We start from the raw sequence: 16,889 nt of genomic DNA, 5'->3' as shown, positions 1-16,889 counted from the left end.
CCTGACAAGTATGGTTATGGTTATCTATCGTGCAGTATTTGAAAACGTAATTTCTCAAATAATCCAGAAGAAATGTTTCAAACGTCAAAGAAAATGCGATATTTAATTTTTTTTTTTTACTTGATCTGGAAATGTTACAATGATTTCTGAAATAATGGTACGTCTGCTTAGGTCATTTCAATGTAGTTCATCTCTTGGCAATTTGATTTCTTGATACTTATGGATTTTTTTAATAACTTGAATCTGTGATGGTAAAGTTTAAACAACTGATTAGCAGTTAAGAACTAAATAATGATAATTATGCAAAGAATTTGTTTTTAAAGGTAAGTAAAGCAAAACAGGGGTAAGATTATATAAGATCACTCCCTTAATTAATTAAACTCTTTTTGACAAACTTAATTTTTCATAGTGTCATGTACCATATCTTTTATGCATACAAGGTCAAATATATTTATAAATAAGAGTAACTATTGAATTATTTAACAGTGTATGTATTTACCAATCAATGTCATGACTAATTATCCTAAGTTTGATAAATCTGTGGATAAATGTATATTTCTGCTGTTTGTTTGGTTTAGTTTTCATATTGATTGTTTGAAAAATAACATTTCCAAATCCAAATGACAAATTGGATCATTTGTGGATCTCCAGAGAGCCACTTGCCAGGACTTGTAGAGTTTTTCCCTTTGCCCCCCCTGCCGAGAGCAGATCCTATAAATCCCAAGTCATGAGCTTGCCCTTCTAAAGTCCCCCACCTGAATGGTCTGAAATCTTTGCTGAGAATCCACGAAGACTAAAAGAACAATGGAATAGTATGTTTGTAGTTGAAGAATTGCCCGGAGGCAGTTCGGGGGGGGAAAATTTCCCAGAGGCCCTGAGCAATATTTCTCCAGGCGTCCTCGGTTGGCTGTGGCAAGAACTGCTCCATCTTGACTTTTTCAGTGGCGCCAACACCATGTAAACAGAGTTGTGCACAAGACGACAGGAAGACGAGACGCCAGGCTGATCATTGAGTCTTTAGAGGCCAAAGATGTGACTATTCAGATGTGTCTCTGTTAGTTGATGCCTATAAAACAAGACGGAAGGCTCTGTAAGGAATCTATATTACAATAAACAGAAGATTCACAAACAGACTGGAAATACTGGAACACATTTGTTTTTACTTTTATCACACTTGCAACCCAGAAAATAGATTACAAAAAAATTTGTGGCAAACAAAAAGCAAATAATAAGAAGTCAGAAGTTGTAGCTGAGCAAAATGTGTATGTGCAGAGGATCTACTTTGCATCCAGCAGCAGAGTCGGAGCGACCTGGGACCCCAACATTCATGGGGAAGCAGAAGTCTCATCTAGGATCATCTGGGGTCGAAAAAGACACCCCTAAGGGTAAATACCTTTGGTGGAGGATTTACCAGCAATACTGAAGGAGCAGGAGTTAAAGATTTCCAGAGGGGGATATAAAATGTCCTTGAACCTTGTTTTGAGTCTTGTGCCTTTTCTAAACAGCTTGAGATGTTATTTTTTCATGCAAAATAGCCTAAATAGAAATGGGTTTGAGAGTTATCATGGATTTATGAGTATTTCTGATTATTCTTCACTTAAAGGGTTTCAAGGTGTATCCAAAGTGAATTCATTTAGGAATACTTCTGTACATTCATGTTTCTCCTTGTGTAAAAGAGCATTTACCTTAAATAGGTCATGTGCTTTCAATACAGTTTATTAGCCGTTCTGCTTTGCTTAGCTTTGATTGAAAAGTGAAATTGTTGCCGCATTGTAACCCTTGTGCTATCTTAGATGACCCCCCCCCCTTCCATTGACGTGTTCTCCCTACCATGACAAAGGTGGATAAAGGTGGAAAGATTTCATGTAATCCATGGACACCAGTGAAGATCACAAATCATTGAAGAAAAAAGGTCCAGAGCACTGTCTAGTGGGTCTAGATGACCCAACTCCCAATGCTAAAGTGCCTAGGATAGCACAAAGGTTACGGTCATATGGGTCATTCTATAAAGACTAACTTCATAAGTACCAGCTGCATTTTGGGAGGATTTTAAGCAGAAATATTGTTTCTTGTAGTTGTCTGTCCTTGTGAAATTATTAGGTCTACAACGGACTTTGAGAACTGCTATTCTGCTGGTGATCTTTGCTTCCTGCTCAGAAATGAACATTAAACTTGGTGTCATCAAAATTCTAATAAAGCCCATGTCACATGTAAGCCTCTTTCTTGTCAGCTTGTCAGATAGAAATATGAATAAAGACCAGAATTAAAATTTCTACTAATTAATGTGTCAGAACTTTTTACTTTTTGTTCTTTTTGAAAACAAGGCAGTACAAAAAGAGAGAAATAACTAAAAAGGCCAGAAGTCTGTTTGAAAAATCTTAGGCAGCACTTCAGAATCTGCAGTCTGTAGGAATTGGCATTAAAAAGGCTAAATCAAAGCAGAGTTTTTATGATTATTTTTAATGCCAACTTTTTATATGAGCAGCATTGAATTCTTTACCAGTTGATCAGTTTGGCAATTTTGTTTGCATAAAAACTGCTGTGGAAAACTTCCACTCAAATGACCCACCTGGAAAGCAGGGATTTTTAACACAATTATTCACGAAAATACATTTTACTGAATTTGTTGCGATTTGAAAAGTCTCGGTCTGAGGTTTAGATCATTTTTTGTCTATCTTTGCATCTTAAACTATCAAAACAAAGAAAAATCTTTAAAAAAGTTTTTCATTTTTCTTTTTTGTTTGTATTATTACATGTGCATGAAGTACATCTTTTATGGCGTTTGTGGCTCAGCTTTTATGAAAAATACTTCATCTGCTGCAGGTGGCAGATGATAAAGTTTGTGAGTTTTTAAGAAGACCTATTAGAAGAAGCAGTATGTTTTTTTCTCATTAGAGTCGCATTCACTTCTTATTGCAGTGAGGTGAGCAGAGGCTAGTATTTTCACTTGTGTGATTAAATGGCAGTAATCACATGCATTCAGGGGGGAAATAACAAAGGTCACAGGGGTTTGCTCTATGAGCTGAAGTTAATCAGGCCAGAACTGTTGGAGCGAGGGAGCGTCAGTGTGTTGGTATTTGATGTGTTCGTGTTGGAGCTCCATTGAATGAGAGGGTGGACATATTGGCAAAACAACCTGCAACAATGGATTTGAAGGTGTCAGTTTTCCTTTGAATTGCTTGTATATGTTGGGTTTTTTTTAAATCTAGCAAGTGTTTTAATTATGTTTGTGTGTGGAGGGAGCGAGGATACCTCCTCAACAAATGGCAGGAGGCGCCTGCCCAGGATGATTGCGGCTGTACTGACCTGCTTCAATGCAGAATCCAACCAGGTGATGCAGAGCCTGTTAGAGAGAAGTACCGTCAGGAAATGATGGGATTTTCTAAATTAAGGAATCAGTAAAGAGCAGTAGTCCTTGGGCGTTAGCTCTGATCCTAGGAAGAAAAAAAGGATTACTACACTAATACACTAAATTAACATCAGTCTTTATTTTAACTGGACACGATTGGAAACACAAAGTCACATGATTGTTTACATGGTTTCTCAGGACTGCGTGGAGCAGCATTTCCCCATTCAACCGTTAGCTCACACATTGTCCTAAAGCCGGTCTTCTGCTCAGAGACACGATTCTCTTGAGTCCAGCCGCTTGCTCATTCAGAGCAGCTGGATGGCCTAGGGTCTGAAGCTTCCTCCGGAGCGCACGCCGTAACGGAGCACCCGTCCCTGCCCGCAACACAAAGCCACGAGCTCCCTTTTGAAGGGCGGCAGGATGATGAGGAGATGAAGGTCAGCTGGTTCCAATCAGCAGAGCAGGAGTGCTGGGGAGGGGGAGGTGAACTTACAGGCACCGTGACAGAGTCTGATCGGGGCAGAGTACTTCAAACGGTGCGTTAACATCGGCCATTTTTATTCTGATCAGCCGTTTATTCCAATTACTTTTGTTCAGGTAAACACAGCTACTGTGCTGAAGATGGTGTCGTTGGACTTTTCTGTCAATCCTGTGGGTAGAAAAATAGGAAATATACAGTTTAGTTTACTCCAGTTTTTAGTTAATAAATCCAAGAAAACAACTACATAAGATGTAAGTAAAATTATTATAGTTGTTGTTTTGCAAAATAACCTCAACAGTATTAATGCTCTACAGTCTGACCTTTTCAATTATTTTAATTATTGGATTTGAGGTCGCAGTCTTTTGCCCCTGCAGATTATAAATGATTTTAGAGCCATCGAAGCAGATCCTGAAGCATTGCTGCCCACATTATTTTAGCTTTAGCAGAAACGAAGCGTGCAGCCACTGATTTAGTACTTGGGTTTCTTGGAAAGGTTGCAGCTATTCATATGAAAAACCTCCCATAAGACCATTGTACCGTAACACGGAGGAACTTACACGCCTGCCGATTTTTCATTTGACATTCACGGGATGCCCTAAGGAGTGTCGAAAGCCTCTGTTTCTCTATTCTGAATCGGTTTACATGGGCTTGCTTTATTTTTCACAAAAAGCAGATGATGAAGTGCTTCAGAATAAACCTAGTTTTCCAACAATGACTGACAGCACAAATATAGAACCAATCATAACACAGCCTTCTTGTTCTGATTTCTGAATGAATGCATGCTCAGGCTTGCTTGGTATTTTTGAACAACAGCCTCGATTTGGCTCGGTCTTATTTTTGCTGATTTGACCTCAAATTAACTGGCAGCCTCTCTCTTTTTAACGCAGACAAAAATAAAAAAGCATGAACCCCCAAAGCTCTGGAGATTCATCACATTAAACCAAATGTAGGTTAATTTAGTCCTTCTGCACAAAGCCACCTCCAGATCCCTCCGGAGGACTCTGCAGAGTAATGGCTGATAAACTACCACGAATCAACATCGGAACTCTTCTAAAAGCATGAAATTGCACCAAAAAAAAACGTCAAGACATTGATTAAATGTAGTCTGGCCAAAGGAACTGTCTGTCAATGCCTAAAAGGACATAGCACTTTAGTGTATTAGTTACATCTCTTTTAGATGATAAATTATCACAAATAATCCTATGATGGATAAAAATGACAAAGTAATGGCAGTGGGAAAAACTGCATGTGCAGCAATAATGAAGCAATTGTTAATAAATTTGTGGATTTTAAGGGTAATAAGATTAAAACGGTGATAATCAGATTGTGGATTATTATCTTTCATTCATCAATAGAGGCTGAATGTGACCAAATTTCACAGCTCAATAAAGATAAAGACAGATATTTTGAAATGGGTTTTGTGTGAACATAATATTCTTTTAAAGTACCAAATATTTGGATTGAGTGCAGCATTTTAAATATGAAGCTACACATCATTCTATAAAAATAGTTCATTGTGAAACATAGCCTGGTTTGACTCCAATTACCTGCAGTCTTGTACAGAAGAGGTATGACGAGCACCCATTCAAATTCAGGAGAATGTTAGACATTTTGGGTTATTCTAACACTTATCCTTGTGTGATGGTTTACTATAAAAAGAACAGCAGATGTATCTATTGCGTATTGTGTTAACAATTTATACATCAGATGAGCTCGATCTGGCTTACAGGTTGGCAACCCTTAAACCAAACTGCCCCTCCGGAGCACCACTACAAGCATGTGTTGTAGTTATAAAGGGGCCAATTTCATGCTATTCTTAAGCCTTTCAGAGTAAACTACATCCATATATATACTAATATATTACTTTTGGCGCACTAAAGAACCATATTCTATAACATGAGATATTTTCACAGCTCATTCTCTAGACCACATGTTTCAAACTCAAGGCCCGCGTTCCAAATGTGGCCCTCCAAGTCATTTTATGTGGCCCGCGAGAGCATAAAAGTTTTTAAATTCTTAAAATAAAAAATAAAGTTGGTGTGTATCTATTCATATCTAGGGGGAATCGGACTTGAAACATCGGATTGGGCAACTATACATTAGGACTCAAACATTGTCCATATAACCTAACCTGACAGAATCAAATTTAAAAGGATTTATTCCAAAGTAACAAGCAAACATATGTTTTCTATGCAACTTTAATTGTCACTTTAAAAAGTTAGAGTTATTAAGGAGTAGTTACATTCATTTTTCATTCCATTTAGTTACATGCATAAGTTATATCTGGCCCTGTGAAGACAGCCGCTATGCTGATGTGGCCCTAAGTGAAAATGAGTTTGACACCCCTGCTCTAGACAGAAGTAAGACGACTCGATCTTTAAGGCTCCGCCTTTCACTCTGTGTGGCTGCCGCCCATTTCATGACGTCAACCTCTAGTCGGCCTCAGCGGCGTGTCTGCGTTTCGCCCACGAAAGTTTTTCTATCTTGCAATCGTGACTTTTAAATATTTTGAGTCATGTGACTTAACAAGTCACTCTAAAAAAATGTAAGAAATAAACCTAAGGTGGAAAAACCACATCTGGACTAAGAAAGTTATTTTACAAATGTGACATTTTTAGATTATTAGTACACAAAAGGTAAAAAAAAAACACTGAGGTACTATTGCACCATAGATATAAATTTAAAAAAAACTGTCACATTTTTGTTTGTAATGGCCATGTAATAAATGCCAAAAATAAGGTGTTCAAATGTTTAGAGTTCAAATTAGGCAGTACCAACCAGACTAAGAAGATCCTTTTAAGTTAAAGTTTGATTCATGGTTCGTTGTTGATGAAAGGCAGTTTGAAACAAACAGCAGGAATTCCAAACTGCTCAGGTGAAGCTGTGGCTTCTATGAAGATAGAGCCTGCATTTCAAACAAGTTGACTCTGTGAACACAAGCTTTCATCCTGTTGTGTTGCAGTGCTGCTGATCCCCTCTGACTCTGACAGATAGTGCCAACAAGGTTGAACCACAGCAGCTGGTTTTTTGTTGCATTTTCTTTGCTATTTGTCCTAGGTGGAAGTTCCCGTTGTTCAGAGAATAGGGGGGAAGATTGGAAGGAGAGCAGAGCGGGAACAAACCGTTCCCTGACCAGATGCATCTGATCGAAAATTGTTTGACTGTATTTTAAAAAATATTTTAAGCTCACACATTTAACATAAATTTCAAGCTGCCATCGATTTTGAATCTGTTAATTTTTTTGTATTTTTAACTTGTCTTGTCCCACAGCTGAGCAAACAGATGAGGGCTGAAGGCCTCTTGTGTTGGACATGTTTTACTGTTACAACAGGGGGTTAAAAATCTTCTGACACACAAGGTGTATATTTGAATAAACCCCTTTTGTAATTTAGACTAAACTTTATTTATATCAATTGTATTTGTGAGCGTTTTTTGTCGGACCAGACGGAAAAGAAGAAGAAGGACGAAGAGATAGAGAGATGTTGGGGGGGGGGGGGGGGGGGGGTAGGAATGGGGGGGGGGGGGTGTTAAATCCTAAAGTATCAAAAAGCAACGAGCACACATAAAGTTCACTTAAAATTGGTGGGTGGGGCACTGACAGGGCATCTCCTGATTGCTGGCAGTGATGTCCAAGCAACCCCCCCCCCCCTACCTAGGGTCCTACATGTCTAAGGTGCCATTAAAACTGAGAGGGGAGGAGCCTGTATCCATACAGCAACCATGGAAACAAGGTGCATCCCAGGCTGACACCCCCCTCCCCCACCCCCCTAGTAAGTGATTATATGAATGAACAGTTTGGCACTGGTGCACAGTGGCACTGTGGTTAGTACTCTTGCCTTACAGCAACAAGGCCCCAGGTTCAAGTCCCAGCTGGGGGACCTGAAACAGAACATGAATGGGGGAGCTTTCTGTGTGGAGTTTGCATATTCTCCCTGTGCATGTGTGGGTTTTCTCCGGGGTCTCCAGCTTCCTCCCACCATCCAAAAACATGCTTCATAGGTCAATTGGTGACTCCAAATCAGGGGTGTCAAACATATGTCCCGTGGTGGTTTAGTCCGATCCACACATGAAGAGTAAAAATAATAAGGATGTTTAAAAAAGAAAGCAAGTTTTTAGTCCATTCCTGTGGCGAGTTATGATTTTATAAAGAAATAACCGAAATGCGCAATTCCGCCACTAGGGGGAGCAACGGAAAAGCTAAACAGGTGAAACAACATAACTCTGCATGTGCCAAAAACGAAACCTAACAGGTCTGTGTCTGGGTAGGCAGTAGTTTAGTTCCCTGTGAGCCTCGCCATTGTTTTGTTGCTATTAGAATGATCAGTAGTGACACAATAAAGACCAAAATGTTGTCAAAAAGAAAAAAAAGGTTAAAGTGCTGAGCTTTCCAGGAAAATGGAAAGCGTTTTATTTGTTCATGGAGCTAAATGCAAACCTGCATGCTTGGTATGTCATCAACAGTTTGCAGTGCTGAAAGAATATAACATTCAGCTCCACTATGAGACTCACCATAAAGAAAAGTTTCACCATTTGCAGTTAAGAAAAAAGAAGATTTAGCAACTATTAGCTGGACTGAAAAACAACCATCTGGATTTACTGCAGCCGTGACGTCAGTGATGGAGCAGTGACAGCTAGCTACCTTATTGCAGACAAGTTGGAGCAAACATCAAATCCATTTTCTGATGGTGAACTTATTGAAAAATGCTGAAGGCTGCAGAAGTCTTGTTCCCAAAAAGCAGTTGACCTTAAACCTGAGTCTGTCAAGAATTACAATCAGATCCAACATCTCTGAGGAAACATGGGCAGCCATATGAAGGAATCCAGTCATTTATTGTATTTTCAGCCACTATTGATGAAAGCACCAACATCACAGTTATGTACAGCTCTGGATATTTATTAAAGGTGTTGAAGAGACCGTCAAAGTGGAGTTTCTTGAGTTGATGGACACAACAACAGCTGATGACATAGTCAGCTCTGTAGTTACTGTGCTGGACGATGCTGAAGTGATCTGGTCACATGAAGTAATTTTGGTCACTGATGGCGCCCCATCAAAGGTCAGGCAGCAAACCAGGAAAAGATTCTTATAATAATGAATAATAATAATGGACATTTCATTGTGTTTTGCACACTTGAATTGACAGTAAATGTGTTTCTGTACAGGATTTGAATCCTGATATTGACGGTCTTGTGAAGTTTCAGGAGAGAAAGGTGGTTAACTCCAAACTCTTATGTTCACAAATGTTTGCAAGTTCAATCTAGTGTAATTTTGTCATCGTTTGGACGTTTGTATTTTAGGAAGATGTTTCATTTTTTCTGTAGCCCCTCTTGAATTTATTATCAGGATTGCTTCAGTCTCAGATTTAAAATATTCAGTCTGTATAAAATTGAATAAACCAATATTTAAAATCATTCAATATTTCATTCATTCTCTATTCCGTTTTTGTCCCTTTCAGGGTCACGGGGCTGCCGGACCCTATCCCGGCCACTTATGGGCGAAGGCAGGGGACATCCTGGACAGGTCGCCAGTCTGTTGCAGATATTTAAAATTTTTGAAATTAATTTTATTTAAGATCCTTTGGCCTCTGTGAATGAATGTGTAATAAGAAATGATTAGGCTACCATGTTGGTTGAGGCCTGTTTTCCAATTGAGTAAAAAAACCAAAACAAAGCTGTTATTTTGCTTTTATGTTGCTGGTCCAGCCCACTTGAGATCAGACAGGTTGAATGTGGCCCCCGAACAGGTCAGATGACATTAACAAAGTTGTGCATGGATCAGAACGGAGCGGAGCAGGGAGCTTGTAATTTGCTTTCGTTACAGCTTCTAAGTCAAACCTTCCAGCTTTTTAAACAGCATTTGTTTGTTTTTTCCTGATTCAGAACAATTTGAATGAAAACATACTCAGAAATGTCATTTTAAGCTTCATTTTCTTTATGTGTCTTCCATCATCAGAAAAACACCACAAGAACACGTTAAAAACACAATTTTCATCAGAGCGGGTCTTAAAACACAAACAATTCCTGTGAAATAATGTTATTGGGTTCTGTGAGGCAGCTTGGTTTCCACAGACAGAACCTTTCAGTTACCGAAGAGAAAAAGGCTTAAACTTGAGGAACAATCATTCTTAAGATTTGACTTTGTAGTCCAATTGAAGCTTGACACGGTGATGCACCTTGAATGAAAATGCGTCTTTATCTCTTTCTCTCCTGTCAGAAAAAGACCTCATTTAAAAAATTCCCTTTGAGGAGTGTGTTACCCACTGCTTCTACTGAATAAGAAAGAAAAACGATCTCCCTTCTTGGAGTGACCTGACTTTTCTTTCATCTCCTCAATCAGATATCACCAGGCAGCCAGTTCTCATGACGCTGCATGACTTATCTATGTGCCACGATGGAGGCTGCAGAAGAATGGGTGTTCCCTCGCCCATTCAGATGACAGCCGAGACTGTTGGCAGCTGATAAAACGATAAAAATAAAGGGGTTAATCTCTGCACACCTTTAAAGTTATTGTGATGATTTCATGACGTTGAATTTAGATATAAAGTTGTATTCATTATTCATCAATTGAGAAGCTGTAACATACCAGCGGCAGTGTTGCTTGTGTTTACATAACTTTTTGAAAAACTGCTTTCTTATTCAAATTACCTTACAATGGAATAAATATTTTGAACAAATTACCCAGTTTAACTGAGAAATGACACTGCACTCATTAGCAGGACCATCAGCTGTGATCTAAACAGCTTTTCAGACACTTCTGTTGATGACATGACAGAAAGAGATACAGAGCTTCATATTAAAATAAGGAAATGTTTGAACATGCACACAAGAGAGAAACCGTTAAAGGTCGCAAAGGACAGCTGTTGAATTTTGCAGCTGCTGCTTGATCTTCCGCAGGATGTGATGGCAAACAGCTGGACGTGCTTCCAGGCCACCTACGTCTGTCTACTGCTATGCTGTGCTGTGTTCTTAAGCAGAATACGGTGCAGTACAACAGTTCAGCACTTTTAACCATCTTCACCTGCTTCAAGTGATAAAAAGATCTCAGGCCTATTTAGGTATTAATCATATAGTTATGTGGGATGCAGTTTAGTTTACGGAGAAAAAAAAACACACATGCACAAGGAAAACATGCAAACTCCACACAGAAAGGACCCGGACGGGATTTGAACCAAGGCCTTGTTGCTGAGAGGTGAGAGTGCAAACCATTACACCAGTGTGCAACCCTCACTCTGGATTAACCCCGTAAAACCTTCAGCAGGTGTGGATTTAGCAGTAAACTGGATTGCAGAGCAGCTAAAAAACGTCCTTTTAAAGCTTCAACTGTTCTTGTTTTATATGAGTGGTTCTATGATTGGAGGGAGAAGACGTTGTAAACAGCACATGACCTCAATAACATATTGTCTGAAACAATTGTATATGTATTTAAGTAGGCCAGAGCAATTTAAGTAAGTGAAGTAAATGTTTATATCTACAGCACCTTTCTTAAGGCCTGTTCACACCGGGACGAATTTCGCCGGCGATTTTCGCCGACGTTTAACGCCTCGTGACTAAACAAAGGGCACCAACGAGAGTGTGCACACCGACGCGAAAAAACGCCACGCGTTAAAGCGTCAAAAAAAAAAAACGCCTCGGGTTCGTTTTTTTTTTTCGACGCGTCGCGTCGAAATCTACTCGACCAATGAGAATGGCGCTTTTGCACACGTGTCTGGAGCTTCTGAAGTTACAATAAAACACAACTTGGGGGCGCTCAAACACAAAACTGCCTTGCTGAGCACACATACCAGCGAAGAAGATAGACGCCAAGTAGCGTCTACACAGCCGCGAAGCAATAATGACGGACATTCTAAAATATCCCCGAACCAAGCACCAGTTGGAGCTACTGGTGCTTGAAATATTCATGTTTTCTTTGTTTGATTCTGACAAGCGCGTAAATACTTGCTATCTTCTTCTGAGTGAAAAGCGACTTTAAGAAGCGTAAAGTTGTGCAGCGCCACCTTGTGTACAGGAGTATTTCTGTTTTACATTAAGCGCCATCTAATGTCAGGGAAGGAAATTGCATGTTCACTCCACTCATCGTCAGCGAAAATCGCCTGGGTGTGAACACAAAAAACGTGGCGAAAAACGCTGGCGAATAACGCCTGGCGAATATTCGTCCCGGTGTGTACGGGCCTTTAGATTAAAAATCACAAAATGCTTCACAACAGTAAAAAAACAAACAAAAAAACCCACATAAAATCACAACAAATCACAAAACGCCACAATAACAGACAAAATCCGATCAACTAAAAGCACTTCTGAACAAAAAAATCGAGTGATTTTCATGTCTTAAACCAATTCAGTGAAACTGAATCTTCCCAGCATGCAAACTTACCAGCGGTTTCAAAATAAACAGGAGCTCAGTTTGTTTAAAAAGACAAATTCAATGGTAACGATGTTGTTCAATCGATGGAAAAGTTACTTTCTTGACTACACTACCTTTTATGAAGCGTATTGTATTGTGTTTTTTGTTTTAATTTTTGTGAGGGTTTTTGTGCTGATATTTCATGATCTACAAAACCAAAGAACTATAAACACACTTGGCAAAAACCTCATCCGCTCATGAAAACTATAGGATGACCTGCAATTAAAGTAAGAAGGGAGAACAAAAAAGCCTTCATGGGCACATAAACAAAGTGGACATATGTATGACTTGGACTTCTTGAAGATTTTTAACTTTTGTCTGTCCATCTTCTGCATCATGCCAACCTCCTCCTGCTCCACCACTCCCACACTTTAAAGGCCCGTACACACCGGGACGAATATTCGCCAGGCGTTATTCGCCAGCGTTTTTCGCCACGTTTTTTGTGTTCACACCCAGGCGATTTTCGCTGACGATGAGCCGAGTGAACATGCAATTTCCTTCCCTGACATTAGATGGCGCTTAATGTAAACAGAAATACTCCTGTACACAAGGTGGCGCTGCGCAACTTTAGGCTTCTTAAAGTCGCTTTTCACTCAGAATAAGAGAGCAAGTATTTACGCGCTTGTCAGAATAATACAAAGAAAACATGAATATTTCAAGCACCAGTTGCTCCAACTGGTACTTCGTTCAGGGATATTTTAGAATGTCCGTCATTATTTCTTCGCGGCAGTGTAGACGCTACTTGGCGTCTATCTTCTTCGCTGGTATGTGTGCTCAGCAAGGCAGTTTTGTGTTTGAGCGCCCCCAAGTTGTGTTTTACTGTAACTTCAGAGGCTCCAGACACGTGTGCAAAAGCGCCATTCTCATTGGTCGAATAGATTTCGACGCGACGCGTCAAAAAAAAAAAACGAACCCGAGGCGTTTTTTTTTTGACGCTTTGACGCGTGGCGTTTTTTCGCGTCGGTGTGCACACTCTCATTGGTGCCCTTTGTTTAGTCACGAGGCGTTAAACAAATTCGTCCCGGTGTGAACGGGCCTTAAGGCTGAATTTGAATTCTTCCCCTGATCCCTAGCTCCATTTAGCCCTTATGGAAAAATTATGGAAAAATACTGTCTTCTAATGCGGCCGTCAGTCCCACTCGATGACGTCATCAATGGTCGCCCGTCATCTTTGTTGCTGAGTAGTTGCTCGCGCTCGAAAAACAACATCAGTCTTATCACTTTTAATAGACATGCTAAAACACAAAAGCATTACATACATGTAGACTTCCGTGCTTCAGAGCACACACACACGTGAAGAAATGCATTTTTACAGAGCGACAAGGAAAACCTTCGTGGCGGAGGGATATAGAGAATTTCCCCTTCAAAAAACTATTTCAGACACCGTTATCCCTCCTAATGGGTATGGATCTGGTTCGTACGGGTGCCAAAGTGTGCCGGGCTGCTGCCAGATCTTTGCGCAGTACCCATCGCTCCAAATACGAAGAAGCTGGAGGGGGAGGGGAAGATTTTGGATTAAGAAGACTTCAGCATCAAAGAGGTTGTGAGTTCACATCTTTTCATATCTGTATTTGTGTCAGAGCCATGCTTTGTTGTCTAATAATGACACATTGTGGGAATTTAAAGACAGGAAACCCAAGACAGGATGGCCTCAGGAGCAGAAGGTTTGAGGGTTTAAGTGTTACCCCTGACACTGGAGCGAGCAGCACATGGCAGTGACAGACAGTCTGGGACTTCTGACTTTAAAAAGCATAGATAACTGACAGAACGTAGTGTTACCGATGGTAGTCCAGGGCAAACAGATGCAGGGGCATTACTTAGCTGGTGGGTAACAGGGGCAGGCAGATTGATCGATACCAAGGTGAAGTATTGATGCTAGCATGATGAGACTGATACTTTGAATACTTTCATCACAGTTTTTCTTCAATACCTACAGTAAAGGGCTTCAATTTACTTACAGCGTGGTGTCTATACTGTAGTGTTGTCAGATTGAGTGAAAAACAGCACAATTGGAGCAGAAAACCGGGAAACTGCTCAATCTGGCAACGCTGTCTGTCTGCGTAGTCACTCATGGCAGGATTGTTTGTTGAGTTCTTTACATTTTAGTATTTACCGTGATTTAACCCACCAAATAGTTCCTGAGCGGCTGTGTCTGCAGCTCACTGCTCCCCCAGCCGTCAAATGCAGAAAACAAATTTCTAACACCTAGTGTGTGACAAATAATGAGACTTTAACTTAACTTTGTTACAGTGCTGCTTTTGTTTCCTTTTTTTTTTTTTTACTAGTGACTCTTTTAGTTTATTACTGCTTTTATTCTAAAAAATATATGATTGGGTTTTTTTAAAACTTTTGTTGCATTGTAGAAGCTTTTTTTTAAAGTCTGCACTAAGCCATTGGTGCTGATCTGAGTAGCCCCGCCTTTGATCCCCCCTTTCTTCAAGCTGCGCGTTGCATGAGTGAAGGGCTTGACACAAGGGGGAGGGGTGGGGGGCACAAACAACCCCGACTGATAACAAAAGTTTCTCTTTAGCGATAAGAAACGGTGAAAAGTGACATCTTTTTGGTTCCAAATCGACACTTTATGAACAATATGTGGGAGGACAAAATGAATGTGTGAACCAGACCAAAAAGAAGTTTGATGAGATCATGAAAAATGCTTTGAATGACATTATAATTTAGGCTACATTGCAGCAACAAGCAGCACTGGCTGTGGCTCAGAACTGATTTGATTCTAGCTCATGCAGATTGTTGAATTACCTTACACAGCAAATAAAATGAAATACCAGAAAGAAAGGGACTATTCACACGTAGTTTTCCAGAAACACACGGCCAGTGCTGAACTTTTTTCTTTGCTGCATGGACAGAGGAAGGGTTATGTTCAGGCTCAGGGGTTACAGTTAAGCTGCAAACGTGATTCTTGCGGCAGAAGCGGCCAGTTTCAATGTTAAGTCAATGGCACAGACGGCATCTGAGATCCTGCAGCGCGATTTGAGCGACGGGTACTGCGCAGAGGTCTGGCAGCAGCACGGCACAATTTGGCACCTGAATGAACCGGATCGATACCCAAATTCCCGGTATCGTCCACCCTTAGTGGGTTAGCTCTCAAACTGTAAAGAAGTTGGTTCATAACTACAGCCAAGCCACACTGGAAGTTAAGTGGACTGGTTAGTCATTGAAACAGAAATACTTAAGCAAGGCAAATATGTAGCTGTCCAGGAATAAGGAGCGGGTATTACCCCGAGAGAGGCAGGAGGAGAGACTGACATACAGAATCCAATGAGGGAATCCAAGAATGTGATCAAACAATCCACGTCTGTAACAAAAGCTGGCAGACCAGACTGGTACTTAGACACAACCTTGACCAGGCATTTTCAGCTAAGCTTTCAAACTTAAACCTATTCATGTTGAACTTTGTTGAACACATTCTAACTTCTTTTTTCAGAGGGTATTATAAGTGGCTTTTTCACGGAAGTTCTATTGTATAACAGCAAATGAAAAGAAATCAGACTTTATTAGCAAAATGTATGGAGCCCCTAAAGGTACATAGAAGTAAAAAAAAAAAGTGTTACTGGTTTCTCGTGTGCACGAGAAACCAGTAACACTTTTTTATTTATATGTTTACTTCTATGTACCTTTTAGGGGCTCCAAATATCTGGCGCGCACAGGAAACAAAGGGGTGCGCATGAGTTTCTTTCTCGCATGCACAAATTACTTTCTAGCATCACATACTTTCCTGCTTACACAATAAACCTGTACAATTTTTTTTGCCTCTATGTCCCTTAAGGGAGTCTATAAAAAAACATTTAGCAGAAAAAAAACTCTGGGTAATCATTTAATCGTCAGATTTTGTATTTGACGTTTTCTATAAACAGGTTTGTCATTTCTACTGCAATGCATTTTTGGCTCCACATTTGCAAACAGACGGTGAAATAAAAAACCTTCCCTCTAATTAGTTTTTATCATCACGGATCCATTTTTGATGAATTCTAAACATGAAGACGATAGAGTCAGAGTCGCTTTTACTCTTTGGGGGACACAGAAGAGGAGATCATGGAGTGTGGTACAGGAAGCTGTGACCCTTCTTGGAAACTGGGGCACTAAATCACTGTCTGGGCTGAATAGTTTCCATGTAGGCTAAGATAAAGTGGACAGCTCTATCATGGGACCTGCCTGGGTGACTTCTGAGACCAAACTCATTAATTGCTGGTGTAGCAAATGCAGGGGTTGTCACCTTTGGTTAGAATAATCTAGATTTCCACTTTAACAAAACAGATGACCAAACAGTCTTAGCTGTGTAATAGTGTGGCTCTGAAAGATTCAGAGAATGCAGACAGTTCCTAAAAAGACCAGGGACACTTTGAGACTCATTTTATCTATGAAATTTGCTTTCATACTCAGGCTTTATTTATAAATGTTAAAAATAAAAAGTAATTCATTAGGGGGGGGGAATAAAGGGTTATATAATACCTGCAATATAAAAACTGTATGCTATTTTTTTACAGTTTCTTATTTACTTTATTTATATATTTATCTCTTTTTATCCTAATGCTTCTCTTTACGATATGGTAACTGACAGTCATTTATAGTCATGTTTATAAGGCTTTCTTGGTTCTCCCGCTCGTTTTGAAGATAACTGATTATTAAAAAAATAGAACTGAAAC

The 16,889-nt window shown here is 39.9% G+C and overlaps 1 long non-coding RNA gene across 1 annotated transcript; it reads right to left on the bottom strand.

Moving 5' to 3' along the window:
* Positions 1-593: 593 nt before the first annotated feature.
* On the bottom strand, positions 594-3,729 carry LOC144992379 (uncharacterized). The gene is made up of 3 exons (XR_013656269.1): positions 3,536-3,729; positions 3,307-3,434; positions 594-1,066 (listed from the first exon to the last, which is right to left on the bottom strand). It is a non-coding gene; the product is annotated as an uncharacterized LOC144992379 (long non-coding RNA).
* Between the last annotated feature and the right edge of the window lie 13,160 nt (positions 3,730-16,889).

Source organism: Oryzias latipes, chromosome 6, assembly GCF_053564925.1.
Source record: "Oryzias latipes strain Hd-rR chromosome 6, Olatipes_Hd-rR_3.1".
Lineage (NCBI taxonomy): Eukaryota > Metazoa > Chordata > Actinopteri > Beloniformes > Adrianichthyidae > Oryzias > Oryzias latipes.
Note: the sequence above shows the minus strand (reverse complement) of the source record. Positions and strands in the feature narration are given on the sequence as shown.